Source organism: Saccopteryx leptura, chromosome 7 (genome assembly GCF_036850995.1).
Source record: "Saccopteryx leptura isolate mSacLep1 chromosome 7, mSacLep1_pri_phased_curated, whole genome shotgun sequence".
Lineage (NCBI taxonomy): Eukaryota > Metazoa > Chordata > Mammalia > Chiroptera > Emballonuridae > Saccopteryx > Saccopteryx leptura.
Window position 1 is genome coordinate 74,453,564 of NC_089509.1, and position 23,070 is coordinate 74,476,633.

General features: G+C 36.9%; 1 protein-coding gene and 1 pseudogene across 8 annotated transcripts in view; both read left to right on the forward strand.

Annotated features, from left to right (window-relative positions):
- Positions 1-23,070, forward strand: part of GULP1 (GULP PTB domain containing engulfment adaptor 1) — a 268,873-nt gene that overhangs the window by 20,210 nt on the left and 225,593 nt on the right. The gene's annotated exons all lie outside the window — the stretch shown is intronic.
- Positions 16,370-16,697, forward strand: LOC136378890 (transcription initiation factor IIA subunit 2 pseudogene; annotated as a pseudogene).

A 23,070-nucleotide genomic window follows, 5' to 3' on the forward strand; every position in this document is an offset into this window, starting at 1 on the left:
TCAGATGGGCAAAGCATTGCCCTGTAGGGGGCTTGCCAGGTGGATCCCAGTAAGGGTGCATACAGGAGTCTGTCTCTCTGTCTCCTTGCCTTTCACTTAACAAAAAATAAAAAAATCAAAAAAATAAAAGAACTGTTTTGTGTTGTTAAAGGTAAAGACCAAATTGCACCTTAATTTAAGGCAGGAATTCCTAGAATTGGCCAGTTTAGCTGGCCAGGGCTTCATATTCATTTTGCAATTGTGGCTACTATCTGTGTTCACAATTGTGGCTACTATCTGCTCCACTCCAGAAATGGAATAAAGATTTCACAGGTTTGGCAGAATGAAACTCAATCCTTGGTCAAAAATGAGGTATTACAAGCCTTCATAGGTTATTATCCCTAACTCCCCAAAGAATACATATTTCTCCAATTTGTTTCCATAAAGCTATTCTTAAAGATAATCAAAACTGTATTGTGGAGTTACCTATTCCTGTTTGTGACTTCAAGTTAGACTTTGCTAATTTCTACACCATTTTGAATTTGACCAATCATTGCAGTAGGGGTACCTAGAAGTAAGTGTGAGTGATTATAACCAATTTTGACAAAATTGATTTTCCTAGATTATTAAAAACTATTTATTTTTTAATAATATTATTATTAGAAAAGCATTTTCCAATTTTATAACACACATAAACCTACATCTATATGTTGACTACATTTATATTATTAAACATTTTTATTTTCTTAAACTTGATTTTTTTTTTTTTTTTTGGTGACAGAGACAGAGAGAGGTAGAGAGAGGGACAGATAGGGACAAACAGAAAGGGAGAGAAATGAGAAGCATCAATTCTTCATTGTGGCACCTTAGTTGTTCATTGATTGCTTTCTCATATGTGCCTTGACCGGGGGCTACAGCAGACCGAGTGATCCCTTGCTCAAGCCAGCGACCTTGGGCTCAAGCTGGTGAGCCTTGCTCAAACCAGATGAGCCCGCACTCAAGCCGGTAACCTTGGGGTTTCAAACCTGGATTCTCTGCATCCAATTCCAATGTTCTACCCACTGCGCTACCACCTGGTCAGGCAAACTTGATTTTTATACAATAATTGAGGTGGAAAAGAAATAATTTAGAGAAATAGAGCATTAAAGTAGATTGCAAACTTTTTTGCCAGGTGTTTTTATCTTTAGACAGCTCCTTCAATATATTTAAAAAACACCATATCTAGATTTATACTATCTTTATGTGATGGATTTTTCTTTAAAAACCAGGACTTTAGAAAATACCTAAGGCTTTTTTTTTTAATTTTCTTTTTAAAACATTTCATACAGAGGAAAACAAAAAATAAAAATGCATATAAAAGGATTTTTTATAAATTACCTTAATAAGACACTATTTTTGGAGAAAGTACTGAAACAGATGTTTTAGCACTTTCTGCAGTTATTTTTAGTGCATTTTTAGTTGTGGGCTCTTGAATTTTTAATCTGATTCTTGGATAATCTTTTTCAAGTTACTGTATTTCCCCATGTATAAGACTCACCTTAATTTAGGCACCTGAAATTTAAAAAAAAAAAGTAATTCATAAAGTTATAGAACTTAAGTTTTATTTATCATAAAATTCATACAACTCCTCATCACTGTCAAAACTCCCATCCATTAGCTTGTCTTCATCAGTGTCTGATGACAAATCACTGTCTTCATATATTGCTTCATCCTCAGTTCCATCTATGGCATTTGAAATGCCACAACCATTGTAGAAGACACATACAGTTTTTAGACCCTGAATTTTTCGAAAAAAACATGCATCTTATATGTGGCGAAATACCGTACTTAGTCTTTATGAATGGACGGGGAAGGTGAGAATGAAAAATAATAGAGTATTTAAATATTACACTACTTTCATGCTTGTATTTTTTGTTCTCTGCAATAGAAGTCCTGTGGGACCAAAGATTATTGTGCATTTACTTATGCCTAGAGCAGGCATCCCCAAAGTATGGCCAGTGGGCCGCATGCGGCCCCCTGAGGCCATTTATCTGTCCCCCACCCCCACCGCACATCCGGAAGGGGCACCTCTTTCATTGGTGGTCAGTGAGAGAAGCACTATATGTGGCAGCCCTCCAACAGTCTGAGGGACAGTGAACTGGCCCCCTGTGTAAAAAGTTTGGGGACCCCTGCCTAGAGACTCTGAATCTATAAGGCTTGACCCAGTAAGCATTCAGATATATATTTGGTGAGTGAATGGAGAAACAAGGAATTCAAGGTCCTAAGAGAATGTGTGCCTCATTCAACATGCAAATAATTCTTAGGGAAAAGCTGTTGGAAAGATGCAAATGTTGGAGAATGAATGGAGGCAAGGACATTCATTCTGTACAACATTGACCCTTGCCCTATTCATTACCTGAGGGTGAGTACCTGGAAAAGCAAGTTTTTATCTCAGAGACATTGACAGAAACAATCCAGACTCTGCATGAAGAGCTAGACGGCTCTCCTTGGCCATCTCACTACCGCATCTCACTTCATAGGAAGGAGCAACAGGATTTTTCATAGCCTACTTTTTCTATTATTATTCAAAATTATACTTATGATTATACCTGTGTGAGCAGTTCAGTCCTAAAATCACGTTTCTTCTCAGATTGAATTGAAACATTCTGAGATTGAATGAAGTAGAAATTGCATTTTTACAAAATATACTAGGAGCAAATGTAGTTGACATTATCTAATCAACTGGTATTTCAATTGGTGATTTGGGGAGCAAATTCCAAGAAGCAGTGATAACTGAAGAGAAATATTTAGCATAATTTAATAGTAACTTGGTTTGCATATGTTTATCTGTTGGAATAATTACATGGATTTATTTTCATATCTTTTACATTATTTCAAGTTTATTTCTCCAACTTGTCAAAATGTTTGTGTTGAAAAATAACCTCTTACACCTGATCAGGCGGCAGTGCAGTGGCTAGAGTGTTGGCCTGGGACTCAGAGGTCCCAGGTTGAGACCCCAAAGTCGCCGGCTTGAGCACAGACTCACCAGCTTGAGTGCAGGGTCTCTGGCTTGAGCATGGGATCATGGACATTACCCCATGATTGCTGGCTTGAAGCCCAAAGGTTGCTGGCTTGATGAGCAAGAGGTCACTCGCTCTGCTGTGCCCCACCCCCATCATGGCACATATGAGAAAGCAATCAATGAACAATGAAGGTGCTGCAATGAAAAATTGATGCTTGTCATTTCTCTCCCTTCCTGTCTGTCTGTCCCTCTCTCTGTCTCTGTCACACACACAAAAAAAATACCTCTTACTAATAAAGTATGAGAAATAGGAATAAATATATATGTTTTGATTTATTTGTTGGTGCCATATTAATGTATAAACTGTCCTTGAAAAGTTGAGGACACTGATTTTATTTATAATATATAATAATATACCTGATTATATGATTATATAACTCAGTATATTTTTATAAAGAAAGACATTTGCAATACAATTTAAAATTTACTATTAAATATATTAGATTTGTGTTATATATAGTGATTTTTACAAAGCGCATAGAAGATTATACTAGATGGAACAAGAAATGTTTTTTCTGGAATGAAATTATAATTCCATAAGGAGATTGATTTTGTGACCACAGCCTTTTCATTTCTAGTTTTTCATTGTTCATTAAAAAATATTTTTTCCATTCCATTTGAGAGAGAGAGAGAGAGAGGAAGGTGAACATCAACTCGTTTCACTTAGTTCCATTTATTTACTTAGTTTTATTTCTTTTTTTTCTTTTTTTTTTTGAGACAGAAAGGAGAGAGATGAGAAACATCAACTCATAGTTGCATCACTTTTTAGTTGTTCATTGATTGCTTCTCATACATGCCTTGAAGTGGGGTGGGGGCTCAAGCTGAGCCAGTGTCCCCTTGCTCAAGCCAGCAACATTGGGATCATTGACATACTCAGGCCAAGGACCCCACGCTCAAGCTGGTGAGCCTGCTCTCATGTCAGTGACTTCGGGTTTCAAAGCTGACACCTCAGCGTCTCAGTGTCCCAGGTTGACACTCTGTCCACTGCACTGCCACCAGTCAGGCAGTTATTTCATTTAATAATGCACTCATTGATTGCTTTTCATATATATCCTGATTGAGGGGTAGAACCTGCTGCCCTCTGAATTGATGCTTTATCCAATGAGACACCTAGCCAGGGCCTCATTTTTCATTTTTTACACTTTGGCAAGATAATCTTCAGCATCGGCCAATTTTTCACATGGCTATTTATTTTAAAGTACCCTAATTGATGAGTGAGAAACCTGATGATACTTGCCTAATTATAGTTGGATGAGATAACTGATTTAAAGTATTTCTTTAGCTGTTCATTGACTATTGCTGCTAGTATGCTATTTTAATGAATCAAAGTAGCCCTCATAAAAGTTGTAAAAAATTTATGGAATCTATTTTAGAGGTGCTGTAATCTTTTTAACATAACTATTAGGAGAATTTCTAAGTTTCTAAAGATGTCCTAAATGGCCTAATGATATCAGTTGATTACTTTTCAGACAGGTATCAAAGTACAAGTTTCAGTAAAATTCTCAGTGGTAACAATGGTGTTCTAATGACCTTTGTCCCAGTAGAGCCCAAGCTCTATGTCGATCAGGTGTCCCTGATTCGACTTCCCTGTGCAGTGGGACACTCCTGCTGCTTATCAGCAGGGCTGGCAGCCTCTTCAAGACTACTCTTGAGGCAGCTATGAGGATTCTACTTATCAGTGCTGGCACTAACTGCTACGGGAAGAAAAACACAAGTTAGTTGCAAGAATCACACAGGCAATTTATTACTCATCCTTTTGGCATGCCTGGGCACAGCTTAACAGGGCCCTGTCCGCGTGCTCCTCTCTACTGTCTGGTCAGAGATCAGAGTGGCGTGGAGACAGTCCATGTCAATGTTGGAGTCTGGGCGACTACTGCAGCAGGGGGGCCCTCAGCTTTAGTAACTTTTCTCGCCAACACCTTCTAACAGGTGTCAATCTACAGGATTATCACCTCAAACCACTTTTTTGGGAGTTCCTTGCAGGGAGCCCTTTTTATGTTAATCTACTGAAATGTTATATCAAGCCACTTTTAAGATGTTCCTAGGGAAGATTCTTTTTTTTTTTTTTTACAGAGACAGAGTCAGAGAGAGGGATAGACAGGGACAGACAGACAGAAACGGAGAGATGAAAAACATCAATCAGTTTTTTTATTGTGCGTTGCAACACCTTAGTTGTTCATTGATAGCTTTCTCATATATGCCTTGACCGCGGACCTTCAGCAGACCTTGGGCTCAAGCTGGTGAGCTTTTGCTCAAACCAGATGAGCCCGCGCTCAAGCTGGAGACCTCGGAGTCTCGAACCTGGGTCTTCCGCATCCGAGTCCAACGCTCTATCCACTGCGCCACTGCTTGGTCAGGCCCTACGGAAGATTCTTTATGTTAACTTCCAGAGTTGTGACATCAAGCCACTTCTTTTTTTTTTTTGTATTTTTTTTTTCTGAAGCTGGAAACGGGGAGAGACAGTCAGACAGACTCCCGCATGCACCCGACCGGGATCCACCGGGCACGCCCACCAGGGGGCGATGCTCTGCCCACCAGGGGGTGATGCTCTGCCCCTCCGGGGCTTCGCTCTGTTGCGACCAGAGCCACTCTAGCGCCTGGGACAGAGGCCAAGGAGCCATCCCCGGGCCATCTTTGCTCCAATGGAGCCTTGCTGCGGGAGGGGAAGAGAGAGACAGAGAGGAAGGAGAGGGGGAGGGGTGGAGAAGCAGATGGGCACTTCTCCTGTGTGCCCTGGCCGGGAATCGAACCCGGGACTTCTGCACACCAGGCCGACACTCTACCACTGAGCCAACCGGCCAGGGCAAGCCACTTCTTATCTATGTATAACTTTACACACACACTAACTGGGCCCTGCTGGAAAGTCAGAGTCTGTTTATCATATTTGTACACACTATATTAATTCCTATTCAGATGGCATAACTTTATTTAATTTTCTTAATTAATTTTAATATTATATATCAATTACTTTTATATATCTTCCATATTTTTATATTTCTATATATTTAATTACTATAACATTATATTACTACAACGTTCTTCAATTGTTTTCTTTCAATAAATGCCATATATGGAAATTTAGCTCAGCATATCATTTAATTTATGATTGATATTTGTTTACTAAAAAAATTTTAAACCCATGAAATAACCTCTATAAGATTTCTAGGAATATGGTTCAAGCTGTTACTGCAACTTTTAAACAATTTGTTTCTCATATAAATTAATATTTATATTAACTGTTTATAGACTATAGCAAAATTTTTGCATTTTGCTTTAAGGAAACTCATTCTTAAAAAAAAAAAGTTATTAGACATGAATGCATTTCCATTATAAAAAGTTGAGCCATGGCTGGATGGCTCAGTTCGTTAGAGCATCATCCTAGAGCTCAGAGATTGCTGGTTTGTTCACCAGTCAGGGCACATACAGGAACAGATCAGTGTTCCTCTTTCTCTCTTCTCCTTGCTCTCTCTCAAAAATCACTAAAATAAGCATTAAAAAAAAAAGCAAAACTTAAAAAAAGTTTAAATATTCTAAGTTCAGATATTGCTAGAGAGCAAAATGTGAGTGTTAGCCTCCATGCCACCTCACACCCATACCTCAGAGGTAAGACCGCTCATGGTTTAGTACGCAACGTTCCAACACAAATTCTAGCCACCTACAAACATAAACACCTTGACGTTAAAAATGAAAAATGATATCATAATATATTTTATTTTAATTTGGGTTAGAAGACATCAACATATTTTGAAATGAAAGAGTTTAATTTGTATAACTCATGATCACTATTTTTTGTACAGTTTACCTAACCAGTTATCACTGCTGTCCAATGTGTGTCTCTTTCAGTTATTCTAGCAATCTTTTCTTTGGGGGAGGGGCAAAACATTGCTGAGAATGGGAAACATGTTCAAGAGAGTAGTATAATAATTATGTAAAAGTCAGTTCATTCATCAACAAGCTAGAACTGTAGTTTGAAAAACTAGCTAGCTATTTTTCTTCTACAAATGTTTGTCAAGTTTGACCATATTCTTTTTGTATACTGTATTTGTGGTCATAATCGGTCTGGCCCCATTATTGCATTTCTCATGTTAGCAGTGCAGTAAATGTGTGTTAGATAATTTATACTTTAATTTATTTTGATTTCTTTTTATCTTGTTCTCCCTCTCATTTGACCTGTGCTTTTCCTGTCCTCTCTTGTTTTTGATTCTAATATTTTAGAGCATGTTTGATGGTGATGGATTTTGTGTAAGATTTTTCAACCTTGGCAATACTGACATTCCAGCCCAATAATTCTTAGTTGTTGAGTTGTTGAATGGGGGAAAGAGCAGTTTTGTGCAACGTAGGATGTTTAGCAGCATTCTTAGCTTCTACCTACTATATGCCAGCACTATGACCCCAGTTGTGATAACCAAAAATATCTTCAGATATTGCTAAATGTCCTCCGAGGGGCAGAAACACCCTGGTTGATCGAGATATCTCCTACGGAGACATAACCACCCTCAGTTAATGCCAGATATTCTCTGGGGTGCAAAATGACCCCATTGAGAAACACGGTTTAGCATTCTAAATTGTGATATTTTTTCTGGCATATATCTTTAAGGGATAGGTAGCTATCCCTAAACCAGTTTGTACTGTGTTTTGAAGTATCATTAAACTTGTGATAATACAAATCTGTTAAACCTTCACTCCATGTATGTATAACTAACTTGAATTCACTTAGCAGTAGATAAGTGTTTGCTACACAGTTAGGTAATAAAAATAGGAAAATACAAGGTGTGGCAAAAGTAGGGTTACAGTTGTCTGTATGGAAAATAATGCAATAAATAATAACACAAGAATAAACTCTTAAGTCCTCTGCAACCTGAAAGAAATGTCCTCACTTAGCTATATGAATGTTGGTAACCTGAAATCAGACCTCCTTTATTATGTCTTGACAAAAAGTTCACTCAGCACCTTAACTCTTGGACTACTGCAGTGCAACATTTAAACATGTTTTCTGAGAAGGTATTCAACCAAAAAACAAAACAAAACAAAAACAATCTTTCAGAATCAACGATGCATCATAAAGTCTAAATATGCACAGGTTTTTTCATATATAAGCCCTCAACATTTATCTTCAAATATGTGAATGTAGTATATTTAACTTAAATGGAAATAACATAAACTGAAAATTTAGTATTTTATCTAAAATTTGCAAAACTCAGTGAAAGTATTTTAATAATAAAAATCTTATCCATGAAACTGTCTAAGCTATGTTTTCAGACACATTTATCACTGAAATTTAACATTTTGGCACTTTCCTCAGAAGTGCCCAAAACAAAACAAAAAAATTGGTTTTCATGATGAAATTTAAATTATTTCAAACAGTGTTTCCTGGATTTTTAGACTTAATGTTTTTATTTCGCCCTTGCTATATATTCTTGTTTGATTAGTTTCCTGTTGCTTTTAAAGTAAATTTGCACTATAAGCTGTTTTAAAAGAATTACTTATTTAATGCATTTTCCAATGTGTATTTAAGTCACTTTCTCTACAGAAACAATATTCAACATTTTTTGAAGTTAAATTGAGTGTGAAATCCAAGCATTGTATTAATTTTAATAAATTAACTTGCTGTATTTTCTGATTTTGCTTTTATAAGTTTTTTTAACTACCTAATCCAATTTAAAAGATTTGCAAATAAAAAATCTAATAGAAAGATGAAATATTTTCTTTGTTTTCAAACTAATACAAAACACATTTTAGATATCAGTATTATAGTTAACATTAATGCAAATTCTGAGTAATAAATTTGATTGTCCATAAACTTGAGATCAAGTAAGATTTATTAGAAGTAATATTTTGATAAAAATATGTGTTTAGTGGATATTAAAATCTATGTGCACAGTATCATGATAAAACTAATTTTTTATATTTAAGTCTTTATTGTATCACTGGCAATATTGGAGTATTGTTTGTACACTTTTACATATATTTATTCAGATCTTTCTTAAAACTTGAATATATTTAAAAGGGAAATATATCACTGTCTACTTGTTTTCAAAACGCATTAAAATAAATAACGAAGTAAAAAGGGTAGAGAAAAGATTGCTCAGGAGTCATCTGCTGCATTGTGTGAAACACTGATTTGAGAGAAATAACTTGTGCATTATAAAACTCTTCGGCTGCAGCAGCTTCAGGTTATAGAAGTAGAAATTCTCTAGAACAAGACAAAAATTCTTTTACTTCATTGTTTCAAAATTTTATACGAAGTGATCTCAGTAAATACTACCGTTATAGAATATAATTGAGGGTAATATAGTTCTATGCCTTAGAACTCTTTTTTTGGGGGGGAGGAGAAGGGTTAGCATTGGCTATTAGCTGGGTTTGTAAAGGAAGTAACAATATGGCCTTTTCATTTTGTTCTATTTTCGTGACATAAACTTTGTTAATACATTGGAGTAAAGGAGAGAGTTGCAAGTGATTACACATTGTTTAATTCTAAATTTCCATGGGACCAACATTAAAAACAGTTTATAACAGGTGGCTAGGTATAACATTCATGGTGGTTTATTATACTCCAAATTTGTAGCTATTCTTTTACTAGAAATTTCTTTAGCAATTCTGTTTCTAAACAGACACTGCTATTCTTTCCTACCTTTGTTATTTCAGCTGTTTCATGAAGGTTTATTTTGGAAATGTATAGTGACTGAAATTTCTTATGCCACCCTTACATGACTCTTTGAAGTGAAGGACCCATTTATTTAAAATGTAGACTTCATGACTAAGTGGTACATTAGAGCTGGGCAATTTCCATTTCCACTACTTCTTGGACACTTACTTTGGCCTTCACTACCTGTGGGCTGTTGCTTGAAATTCTTAACTTTTCTCTGAACCTTGATATTTTCCCACTCTAGTTCATTACAGCTCTGATCTTGTTTCACTCTGGCCAAAAACCTTCAGAATCTTACTCTCTGCAAAGACCTCTGTGTCTCTGGTTTCTATCCCTACCAACCTTTGCCCAGTCCTTATACAGCCCCATTACTCCTCTACTCTACTCTACATAAACTGGATAGTCACTGACTTCTTAGGATAGTTTACCTTTGCTTTTGTTGTCCTCTTCTTGTTCACTTACTCTTCTTGAAAACCAATATAAGTTAATATGTCTGTTAATATTTATATTTTCAAAGTTCAGCTCATATATTTCTTCTTAGGCTTCTTGGGTTCTCTTGTAACCCCCCACAAACAGGATGCACTCTCTCTTCTACTTGAATTGCCATTGTTTTTTTCTCTTTTTTTCCTTTCTTTACTTTTCTTTAATTTTCTTTTCATTTTTAAAGAGAAAGAGTCAGATAGACAGACAGGGACACACAAGAAGGGAGAGAGATGAGAAGGATCAACTCATAGTTGTTGTACCTTAGTTGTTCATTGATTGCTTTCTCATGTGTGCCTTGACTGGGGGACTCTAGCCATGTCAGTAACCCCTTGCTCAAGCCAGTGACTTTGGGCTTTAAGCCAGTGACCTTTGAGTTCAAGTCAGTGACCATGGGGTTATGTCTATGATTCCATGCTCAAGCCAGTGACCCCGCGTTCAAGCCAGATGAGCCTGCACTCAAGCTGGATGAGCCCACGCTCAAGCTGGTGACCTCGGGGTTTTGAACCCGGGTCCTCAGCGTCCCAGGCTGAGGCTCTATCTACTGTACCACCGCCTAGTCAGGCTTTTCCTTTTCCTTTTTATGGCCCTCAGTGTAGCAGAAAGACATGGGTTTCAGTGTCAGGCATAGCTGGTTTCTGATCTGTTCTCTGTGTAACTGCCCCAGTCAGGGCATGTTGTAGTATATTTTCTTTTACTTTCTAGGAACTCCAATCCTCTCATACAAAATCTCAGTTGGCAAAAAATACATATTTGAAGGATGAATAACCACTTACTTATGAAAGAATGCTATTTTAATATTTATTCAAACAATAACCCAAAGAATCTCAAGCTTTTGCCACTCACAGAGAAATGATTTTCTTTTTCAATAAAGTGCACAGTTAAAGATTTTGTGTGTGGGAATTGAATGAAAATGCACCACTGAGGAGATATTTGAAGACTGCTTGTGTGTGTGCTTGTGCGTACAAGGTGGGGAAAGAGAAGTTGTCTTTTACCCTTATTGCTTTTTATGTTTGTGTTCAAATCTGTATGTATCCATTAAATGCACTCAGTGCCACTGCCTTTAAAGCCAGATGTGGTTACTTATGATTCTAATGTCAGTTTTTAATTTTTAAGGAGGAAATTATTATGTCATGGGACTCAATAACCTCTCATTCTTCTATGATTTACCTTTTGTGCAACAAGTTACCAGACAGAAAAAAACTATCATGTTTCCAATTAGAATATCAAATGATTTATTGATTTGATAACACTTTAATAATTGAGTTATGTAGTTAAGCTCCTGAATATAATAACTTGCTTTTATACCTGCTTATATCTTCAGTGGAACCTTATGGCAACCTACAGAGCATTACAAAATTTTGTACCAGATATGTTTGTCTTAAACTTACTTTAAAGGGCTAATGACAAAAACAGGAAAAGAAATTTAATTATAAGACATTCTAATCTCTAAAGTAGTCTGGATATTTATGCTGCTCATGCATCACAGAGGTGTCTGTGATTACTCTCGGCCCTTTTTTGTATTTACTCAGGATGATGAGTAAATGAATGTCAGTACTATTAATTAAATTTGTTAAACAGTCTCTGATGTCCCTGAATCATTTTTCAGGGAACATTCTGAAACTAAACCTGTAACAGCAATTGCTTAGGGAACAGATAAAATGCCAACAGACTTTTTATGCTCTCTCTTCAAAGAGAATGATATTCAAAAGAGACTCCTTTTATATGATACATGAGGACTCTGCTCCCTCCTTAGATGCCTGTTTATTTTAACCAGAACTTTTAAGACACAGAATATAACAACCTAGAAATCTTTTAAGTTTTTTTCATCAGTTTAACCAATTCAAAAATTGATTTCCTTTAGAAGCATTGTCTACTGGAATCAATCTCAAGTATGATGGTGCTAAATGAAGCTATTGCATAATGAAACTTTATATATATATATATTCCAAATGAAACATATATATATATATATTCTAAAAATCAGTGCAATGACATGTTTGTATATTCTTAAAGTAGATTATACCAAATTGTGCTGATATCCTCTAATTTAAGAGAATTTGGGGTATACAAATTTGCTAAAAGTATGAGGCCATGATGTAGTTTGTGTACCCCTTATGCAGTAAAATTCCTGTTTATATTTCAGACTGCAAGCTTTGAATACAATTGATATATTAAAAGGAAAACAAATAAAATATTTAAGTATGGCTATTATTACTTCATGCCTTGTTCAATCTCATGTTATATCTGGTCAAAACAGAATTGTTTTAAGTTTGATGTTCTTAGTTGTTACTGTCAGAGAGATTCATATTTATACATAGGAGACTTATGTAAGAAAAAACTCCATAGTTTTCAGTTCTCAACCAGTTTTCATAATTGACTAACTTTTGAAATATTTTGAACTCCTCTAAATAATGATAGTAGTAGTATTAGAATAATCTGCCTTGAATTTTAAGAAGAAATCAGTATCTTAAAATTTCACTTTCATTTTATTTTATGGTTAGATTTTTTTTGCTTGCTTTGTTTTTATAACTATTTGGAAATAATTTTAATCCTAGAGTAAATTTGCAAGAATAATGGAAGAGATACCCTTCACACACATTAACATATTGTTAATATTTTTTTAGATTTTATTTATTGATTTTTTGGGAGGGGGGAGAAAGAGAGAGAGAGTGAGAGAGAGAGAGAAAGAGGGGGAGAAGCAGGAAACATCTACTTGTAGTTGCTTTCTGTTTATGCCTTGACCAGGCAAGCCCAGGGATTTGAACTGGCAACCTCAGTGTTCCAGGTTGATGCTTTATCCACTGAGCCACCACTGGTCAGGTCTGTTGTTAATATCTTTTTCATATTATCATTCTCTCTTTTCATGTGCATGTGTTTGTGTATGTAATATGTTCATATATATGTATATGTATATACTTTTTTTACTAAACCATTTGAGGGTTAGGATTTTGTTTTTGTTTTAGTAAGCTTTTTTTTTTGTTTTTACAGAGACAGAGAGAGAGAGAGGGATAGATAGGGACAGACAGACAGGAATGGAGAGAGATGAGAAGCATCAGTCATCAGTTTTTCATTGCGACACCTTAGTTCAGGGGTCGGGAACCTATGGCTCGTGAGCCAGATGTGGCTCTTTTGATGGCAGCACCTGGCTCGCAGACAAATCTTTAATAAAAAAAATAATAACGTTAAAAATATAAAAACATTCTCATGTATTACAATCCATTTATTTCCTACCGCTCATGTTCCTGGTTGCGGATGGCTGGAGCCAATCACAGCTGTCCTCTGGGATAACACCAAATTTTTATTGGATAATGCATAACATACATGGGTCGTTGTATGGCTCTCACAGAATTACATTTTAAAATATGTGGCATTCATGTCTCTCTCAGCCAAAAAGGTTCCCGATTCCTGCCTTAGTTGTTCATTGATTGCTTTCTCATATGTCTTTTGACCGTGGGGCTACAGCAGTCCGAGTAACTCCTTGCTCGAGCCAGAGACCTTGCATCCAAGCTGGTGAGTTTTGCTCAGACTACATGAGCCTGTGCTCAAGCTGACAACCTCGGGGTCTTGAACCTGGATCCTCCACATCCCAGTTCGAGGCTCTATCCACTGTGCCACTGCCTGGTCAGGCTTGGTAAGCTTTCTTATCTCCCATGTTGAATATCCATGTTCATGATTTAAATAAGACATTTTAGTCTGATTTAGGTGGGGATAATCAAAGCAGTCCAGTAAATTTATTTTTTGTTTATTAGTCACTTTTATCTTACCTATAATTTTTATGCTCAATTTATAGGCCCACTATGAGAATGTGCTGCTTTTCCTATGTTCCTTTGAGGGGCTTCGTCACAGGGTAGAGGATAAAGGGAAGAGTGGTGATACACAGAGACAGCAGCATTAACTCCCCATAGAGATGCTGTCGATCCTTTGGGATAGAACCACTAGCTAACCTTGTCGCTTAGCACATACATAGTCATTACTTCTTTGTTAAAGGTGGATTTTAGTCTGAAAATTATGTACTGAGTACAAATGTTTCTTAGTTCTTACACTTCATAGATCCTTGATTTCTGAGTATATAGACTAGTGCTTTGTCTTGCCACTCATTTCATTATTATTCTTGTATGCATTGATCCAAATAGCAGAATAATGTAATACCTGTGTATGTTCTGTCTTCTTAAAATACAGTTCCACAAGGACTGTGTCATTACTGTCTTTGCAGTTTCCTTCTATACTGGGGTAGGCTTTTAATACATGCTGACTGATTTAAATGATGATATACCCCACACAGCTGCTCTGTTTTGTTTCTGTTAGATTATTCCATAAATCTGTGGAATCAGCAAGGCAGTGTCCTTGATTACCTGATGGGTTACTTGAAGTTTTCGATATTATATGTTATACAAGTTGAGTCCAGAGCTAATATTTCCTGTGTAAACTTTAAGAGTATTTTAATAAAGTTATTTTATTATTTTAGATTATACCAAATTGTATGTGAAATTTTCTTTATTTTACAGATGACAAAAATGAAACAGAAAATTAAAATAGTTTCTTTTTTAGATAGTAATACACCCCTTATTGTGTTAATGTGAGAATTAAGATATGGCAGTGGTCCCCAACCCCCGGGCCACGGACCGGTACTGGTCTGTGGGCCATTTGGTACCGGTCCGCAGAGAAAGAATAAATAACTTACATTATTTCCGTTTTATTTATATTTAAGTCTGAATGATGTTTTATTTTTAAAAAATAACCAGATTCCCTCTGATACATCCGTCTAAGACTCACTCTTGATGCTTATCTCGGTCATGTGATATATTTATCCGTCCCACCCTGAAGGCTGGTCCGTGAAAATATTTTCTGACATTAAACCGGTCTGTGGCCCAAAAAAGGTTGGGGACCACTGAGATATGGTATGTCTCAAGCTGCTCACACAGAGCCTGGCCGATAGTAGCCCTTCCGTAAATGAAGGTTTTATTACTATTGTTATTGTTGGCTGTTGTTCTTACTCTTATCAATGTCAGTGTCTCAGCTAAGGCATAACTTTTGTTCTGCTCAATCTGAATATATAGTTTGTGTTGATTATGTTTGATATCTTTTGAAGTGTAAATGGAGGGGAATGCTTGATACAGTTTTATTTATTATCCTTATGCAGCTGTGTTCTTAGTTATTGCAAAGAAGCCAGGTGTTAATGACTGTCTGGGATGAGTTTCTATCTTTGGCTTTATCTTTCAAAGCAGTTCTTTAATTATTAGGGCTGACACCATGCTTTATGCTAATGACACTGTTCCTAGAAGTTATGCTACTGATGGTGGCTGTTGTGTAGACTCAGCACAGTTCTCCTGAACTGTACTGCTGAGTCAGCAGAACTCTGCAGCTAAACAGTCTGCCTATACAAGACATCAGTCTGCAATGGGCAGATTTATCTGTAAAACCAGAAAATAAAAAATTCTTATTAAAATGGGTTGAGTGCTCTAGCTAAACTGAACTATTCTCTGTGTGGCATTTTGTATCAGATTTAAAAAGTGTATGGCCAGAGGGCTAGTTCAACGTAGGGCCAGTTAAGCATTATTGCCTCGTGTCAGATTCCAGATATACCACAAGTTTACATTTTACACTGAGACCATTTTTATCAGAGGGTGCTGTGTTTTACAAGTGCTCACACGAGAGCAAGATGCCTGGTGTGCAGAACATGTAATTGATGAGCGCCCCAGGGAGTAATGATAGGGAGATGAGAGTCCTGTGCCAACAGAGGGCTCTTTGTTCCACAGACATTTTCATCATTCGGGGCAGAGTTATTTGAATCCGGTAATGGATGGACAAGGCCTTCTCTGCTTATGCCGATGAACCAAGAAATCATTTTATGTGATATGTGGACACTGTTTCTTCAGTAGGAAAAAAAAGATTGTTTGCTTTTCTGATGTGCCTTGCAGGTTTCCCTGGGACTTCTCAGATGACAAAACAATCGGTAATAGGACTGGACTACATAGTTGATTTACTGTGAAGTTACTGGACTTTAGGCTTCAGGAAGCCTTATTTTCCCAGATTCTGATCAAGACGCTGGGCCTGCTCCACATGATCACATGTAAAATTTGAAATTAAGATGTTTTCTAGACTGGCCATGCTGCTTCTGTTTGCTCTGCAGGGGGAAGCACTGTCCCCACAGGATATCAGTGCAGAACAGAATAGGAAAAACAGTTTCCTCCTCCTAAGCCATGGCATATCAGTTGTACAGAAATACCACTTTGGGGAACAGTCTGTGGGAAAGCCTCTATGAACTCATGCAGTCTCAGCAGACCACCCTCATCTTATTCTTCAGCTTCTACTTCAGTTCGATAAGGCTATAAATTCAGCACTGGCTCAGAGTGTCAGGAACAGAGCGAATTTCAGGGGCTCTCTAAATACGTACAGATTCTGCGATGATGTGTGGGCTTCTGTATTGAATGATGTTGAATGCAGAGAGGTGACAGAACTGATTACAGTGGTAAAGTGAAAATTGTAGCCTGTAATGGTAAAAATACTGGCTTCAGTATTACAGAATGAATAGAAAACTGGCTTTTTTTTTTAAAAAAAAAATGCTGTCTTCTGTTATTAATCATCACTTTTTAAACAGAAGAATAGAAGAGACTTTCTTTTACTTGTTCTAGCATTGTGAAAATGACTACACTGTGTTATACTGTCAGGAAATCCAGCAGAACAAAGTTTATAGCTCTGTAGCCTCTTTCATTACCTTTATTATACAGCACGAAGAAACAGAACTTTTTAAAAATGACTAATGAAATATTGTTGCCTTCCTGATAACCTTCTTTAATAAACTCATTTTAAAACTAAAAAAAAAAAATGATGTCATACATTGTCAGGTAAGACTGTGGTCTTTTTGCACTCTTACCCTCCTCTGTATATCTCTCCCGGTTCAAAGTATGTAAGAGTGGTCACGGCTAATTTTAAAATCTGGCTAACAGGATGCTGAGTTGAGGATACATTTACTTAGGGCTTAGTGGGTTATATCTGTGTGTGCCATATGAAATTGTCATTTTTGGACGTCGAAGATAATTGAATGTTGGCGATTTCATATGGTCATATGTGGTTCGAAGTTACTTCAGTGTATAATCATTTCTACAGTTCTGGTAAGCAAATGTCTTCCAGGAATCTTCCAGCTGCTTACTGAGCCCATGCACCCAGTATGATGAATGCAAGCAAGTACCTGGCCAAAGGTCATTCTGTGACAGGCATGTGCCCCACAGTGCCCGGCACAGAAAACATGTGGGTAGAGAAGAAGCAACAACAAAACTTTGACCCTGATAGAGGAAAGATTGAATTAGCTTTCTTTTCCCCACAGGAAATAGTATAGAATCTCTTAAGTATAAAGTAGCAACCAAAGTGTATGAGCTAAAGCAAAACAAAATACCAAAAAGAAAAAGGTATACAGAAGAGAAAAGTATACAGAAAAGTATGTCTAGTAATTATTTGAACGCATAAGCAGTTTTTCTATATTTTATGGGTTTTTTTTATGACTATCAAATTATTTGTGGTATTTTGAAAATTGTTTTTTTTATTTTATTTATTTTTTACAGAGACAGAGAGTGAGTCAGAGAGAAGGATAGACAGGGACAGACAGACAGGAACGGAGAGAGATGAGAAGCATCAATTATTAGTTTTTCGTTGCGCGTTACAACACCTTAGTTGTTCATTGATTGCTTTCTCATATGTGCCTTGACCGCGGGCCTTCAGCAGACCGAGTAACCCCTTGCTGGAGCCAGCGACCTTGGGTTCAAGCTGGTGGGCTTTTCCTCAAAACAGATGAGCCCATACTCAAGCTGGTGACCTCGGGGTCTCGAACCCGGGTCCTCTGCATCCCAGTCCGATGCTCTATCCACTGCGCCACCGCCTGGTCAGGCAAAAATTGTTTTCTGAAAGAGCTCCCCTGCCTCTATTGTATAAGCTTGGATCTACTCCCAATGGAAAACATATGAAATGGGGTTATAATAGCAAACAGGTATCCCCAGGAACCCAAAGAGATGATTTTTATAACTTTTTAAATTGGAAATCAATCGTCGTAACGTGACCGATGTCCTTCCATAGTGAAAAGGTATATAATAGCTTCAAAATGGATTATAAAAGTGATACTAGAAGACATTCAACCTTATCACCACCTCCCTTTTCAGAAAAATGAAAACAGGTAGCTTCAGTGAATGAGATTCTTTTTTTAATGAAACTAGGAGTGGGTATGAAAGACATTTTCTAAGAGTATCTTCTAATGTTGTCCACCTTATTTCTCCTAATGATTTTACCCTGATCACTTTTATTCCCTCTTTTCTTCAGGGGTGGCCTGGAAGGTGTTACTAGAATCAACAAATATATGGATTATTTGTTAATAAAATTTCCACCAACACTAATTCCTCAGTTTTCACATGTTAAACACATGATTTGCTCTTTGCCCCATTGTTTTATACTTTCCTCTGATTGCACCAACTTTGGGGAGTTTGGAAACTCTAAGGAAAGAAGTAATGAAATTCTTACTGCTGAACACATGAAGTCCCCAACTGTCAAAAATAAATTGAAAAAAACAAGAAATCAGATTCTACTATTGTACTTTTCTCAAAGAGATTCTTTAATGAATAGTTGCCAGGGGGATGAAATGTCTTGTAAGGGACCTTGCTTGATTGATTCATGGTGAATATGAGTATGTAGAATAAATAAATATTTATTTATTTATTTATTTATTTTAGAATAAATATGTAAATATTTTATATTCCCTTGCCCTTGGAATATAGTAACATATGTATGTCTTTTCTTTCCATTGTTTCTTTTATCAGAAACATCTATAATATACACCAAGGCTCATGAATCAACTCATCATAAATCACCTGCAAGTCATAAGAGCAAGGAAACCCTTAACCTTACGTCCTTTCTTTTACATTTTCCCTGTCTTGGTGAATGTGATATCAACCTTAAGTTCTTAAGGCAGAATGTGAAGTATACAAGATGCCTCATGACGTGACATATACACCATATCAAGCTTGTATAAGCTCTTGTAGTCTCTCCTTGAATAATCTAAGTCCCTCCTGACTCCTCCTGACCTACAGTAAAAAGGAGTTCTTTTTTAAGGAAATATAGCTTCTATAGCATGTTTACAATCCTTATTAAATAGACAGTCACCATTACATCATATTGATTTATTCCACAAGTTGTTTGGCTGTAGAGAGGAGTGAAGCAGCAGGCTGGGTATCCTCAGATTGTACCACTCCAGGACCCTTTTCCATCCTGCTCTCTGGCATGGAAAAAGTAATATATGTTTATATTAATAGGTCCCCTGGGAAAAGCCACAGGATCACCAGTTTGAAAATCTTAGAAAAACAATTAACTGCTTATTTTTTTCAGGAAAAAATATTTTCAATTAATTATGTGCAAAATTTTTGTCAGCTTTGAGCACTGCCTTACTTCCAAACCACTGACTCCCCTCCCAAATTCCCATTTAGTTTCATAATTGTCTTTCCAGGTAACTATTCTTTTTTGCCTCTAAAGTATAATTTAGCCTTAACATTCTTTGATTATAGAGTCTAAGGACCTTACAGTTGAGACAGAACTTAAAAACAATCTCTTTCAGCCTCTTTGCTGATACAGAATGACGACCACATGTCTAAGACTAGTTATTCAAAATCTATTTGCAGAGTGCCAAGGGCTCATCAGCTGGGATGGTAACCCATTCCATTTTATAACAACTCTTGTGCTTTCTTATGTTCAGCCAAAATAAATACCTTTGAAACCTTTTACTTTTCTGTTCTTTTACCATAGTGATTTGAAAATGCTGTCTGTAGTTAGTGGCTCTCAAAGTTTACTATATATATAAGACTAACTTAGAGGGTTAAGATGATGATTATCCCATGACTCTATACAGAGATGTTTCATAGATCAAGAGATGGAGTCCAACAATTTACATTTTTAATGTACATTTCATGTGATTATAACTGTACATAATTGTTATAACTCAGAATATGGTGAAATGGAAAATTCAGTTATAAATTTGTATAATATGATTCTATTTTTGTATGTAATAGAATTTATTTATAAAAAAATCAATTTAGGAAAATATCCCCCAAACTTATCATTGGTTGATTATTTCTGGTGGTTAGTACTATGTACAACTTAGACTTTTACTTATCTTTGCATTCTAATATTTCCACAATAATTATATATTCATTTTATTATTAAAAATGTTAAATTTTAATGAGTAATTTATCATGCCCACTGCTTATCATAAAGGTGCTTTTTATAGAAAATGGATACTAGCATGGATGAAAGAGACCTTTCTAGTCTGACATTTTTATTGCCTCTGGGTCCTTTCAGGGCACAGAAGTGGAAAGATCCATTAGTAAAAGTATACTGACTCTTCTGATTTTCTCTAATGGAAAGAAAATGGTCAGTCTTTGTAGTCATCTCATTATTCAGTCCAAGGCCATTTCAGCAGTCATCCATTTGTTCTTTCAACAAACATTTATGTTCTCGGGTCTGTACTGCTGTTGGGCAGATAAAAAAATATATATATTATGCTCACTTTGTTAAAGATGGCGTTGCCCACATAGAAGCCTGTCGCCCAGGTGATATTAATGTGTGTTGGGGGCGGGCTGTGGGCAGGCAGGATCCTTGTAGCCTGGGACTTGGTTTTAGGACTAAGCCTTTCCCACCCTTTTTGATGTGGGGTGGTGCAATCCCATCATGCCTCAGATAAGTGACTTTGTATTAGAGATTCCCCTATTTTGTATATTGGATTAAAGGTTTTGATTATTACACTATAAAATGGGGACAGACTGGGAGCTTGCTCTCTTGGTTCCTGAGATTAACAGTAGAGAGGAGAGCAGAGAGGAGAGCAGAGAAAGGCCATGTGGAAGAGGCCAGGAGAAGCAGACAAGATGGTGGATTGCTGAGTGAGAAGCCAGTTTGTGCAGAATTTGTGCAGGGAGAAGGAAGAAGATGGGGAACAGAGGTGAATAAGTCTGGTGAGCTAGAAACCTTTGATTCTAGGAAACTTGGATAAGTCAGTAGCTTTGTGAGCACTGAATGTGAGTGGGTTTTGGAGCCCATTGTGTGTTTTTACTTGCCCGCCGGGTGCAAGCTAGAATTAAAGATGACGGCTCACCAGTTTTTGGCTCTGTTGTTTCTTTGCTGACTGTCCGAGTCCAATGAGAACCTGCATGGGCCAGGAGGCTGTGATGGTGGCCGTGGCTACTGGCTTTACAACTACTCAGTAAGGTTATAAAGAAAAACTTGTGTACAAAATTCCTACTATAACAGAGGAAGCAAAGTGGCCTAAAGCAGTGATCCCCAACCTTTTTTGGGCCATAGACCGGTTTAATGTCAGAAAATATTTTCACAGACCGGCCTTTAGGGTGGGACGGATAAATGTATCACGTGACCGAGACAAGCGCCAAGAGTGAGTCTTAGATGGATGTAACAGAGGGAATCTGGTCATTTTTAAAAAATAAAACATCGTTCAGACTTAAATATAAAGAAAATGGAAATAATGTAAGTTATTTATTCTTTCTCTGCGGACTGGTACTGGTCCGCGGCTCAGGGGTTGGGGACCGCTGGTATAGAGTGAGCAAAAAGTACATGGTATATTTTAAAGAAAATAAAATGTCTGAATTCACTATCTGGATATTGTTTTTCATGTACCCATTTCTATTTAATTTCAGCATTTTTAGTTCTCAGAAGCTTGAAGTGGCCTAGAAAGTTTTTATTATGTCTGATTTCATAACTTCATTTATGCTCCTTCCTCCATTGTCTGTATGAATCTACAGATAACTGTGGAAAAGATATTACCTTTTAGAAAAATTTAGAATTTCATGCCAGGAATGAGCAGCAGGGCTGTTAGAGAGCAAGGATGAGTTTCATGGAGAAGTTGGTGGGTCATTTAAACGGGGCCAGAATCTGTGTATATTTACCAAGTAAGGACAGGATACCTATAAGATGTCTATCACCCATTTTGCTATTTAAAACGTGATTCTGACATATAAAGGGTAAGATTCTAAGACTAAATGAGCTTAAATAATTTTTATGTTAGTGGTAGCTACTAATATAATGTACAATATGTAGTCTGTTGATTTGCAAAAGCAATTTTCTTTTACCTGTACAGTGCTAAGAAACAGACTGCTGACAGATGTCAGATATCTTTAAAGCAAATTTATGGTACATTTCCAAAAGTAACATAATACTATAAAATAATTAAGGTACAGAACCAGAAGTAAATGTGAAAGCTTCTTCTACACTTGAAGAGTATGCTTTCATATTTATATATGTTTGTATAAATGCTTACTCATTATTTCTTTTTTGTGTGTGTGACAGAGAGAGACAGAGAGAGGGACAGATAGGGACAGACAGACAGGAAGGGAGAGGAGAAGCATCAATTCTTCATTGCGACACCTTAGTTGTTCATTGATTGCTTTCTCATGTCTGCCTTGACCGGGGGGGGGGGGGGGGGCTACAGCAGACCGAGTAACCCCTTGCTCAAACTGGTGAGGCTGGTGAGCCTTGCTCAAACCAGATGAGCCTGCGCTGAAGCTGGAGACCTTGGGGTTTTAAACCTGGGTCCTCAGCGTCTCAATCCAACGCTCTACCCACTGCAACACTACCTGTTCAGGCGTATTTCTTGAACTATATTATATTATCCAAAGGGCATGAAGTAAGGTAATAGAGATAACTGCTGCGAAAAATATCATATAATTTAAGTCTTTCTAGTCAGTACTACTCTGGCTATCAAGCAGGTGACGATATTTAGGGCAAATGCGCTTATCTGTTACTAAATAATTAGCAATTGATTTAGGTTAAGCCAGGATTAATTCTGTATGTAATTCTTTTCTAACTCAAAGGGGATAGTAATTATGCATGGCATTTCTTAATCTGTAAACTCTATCGGTAT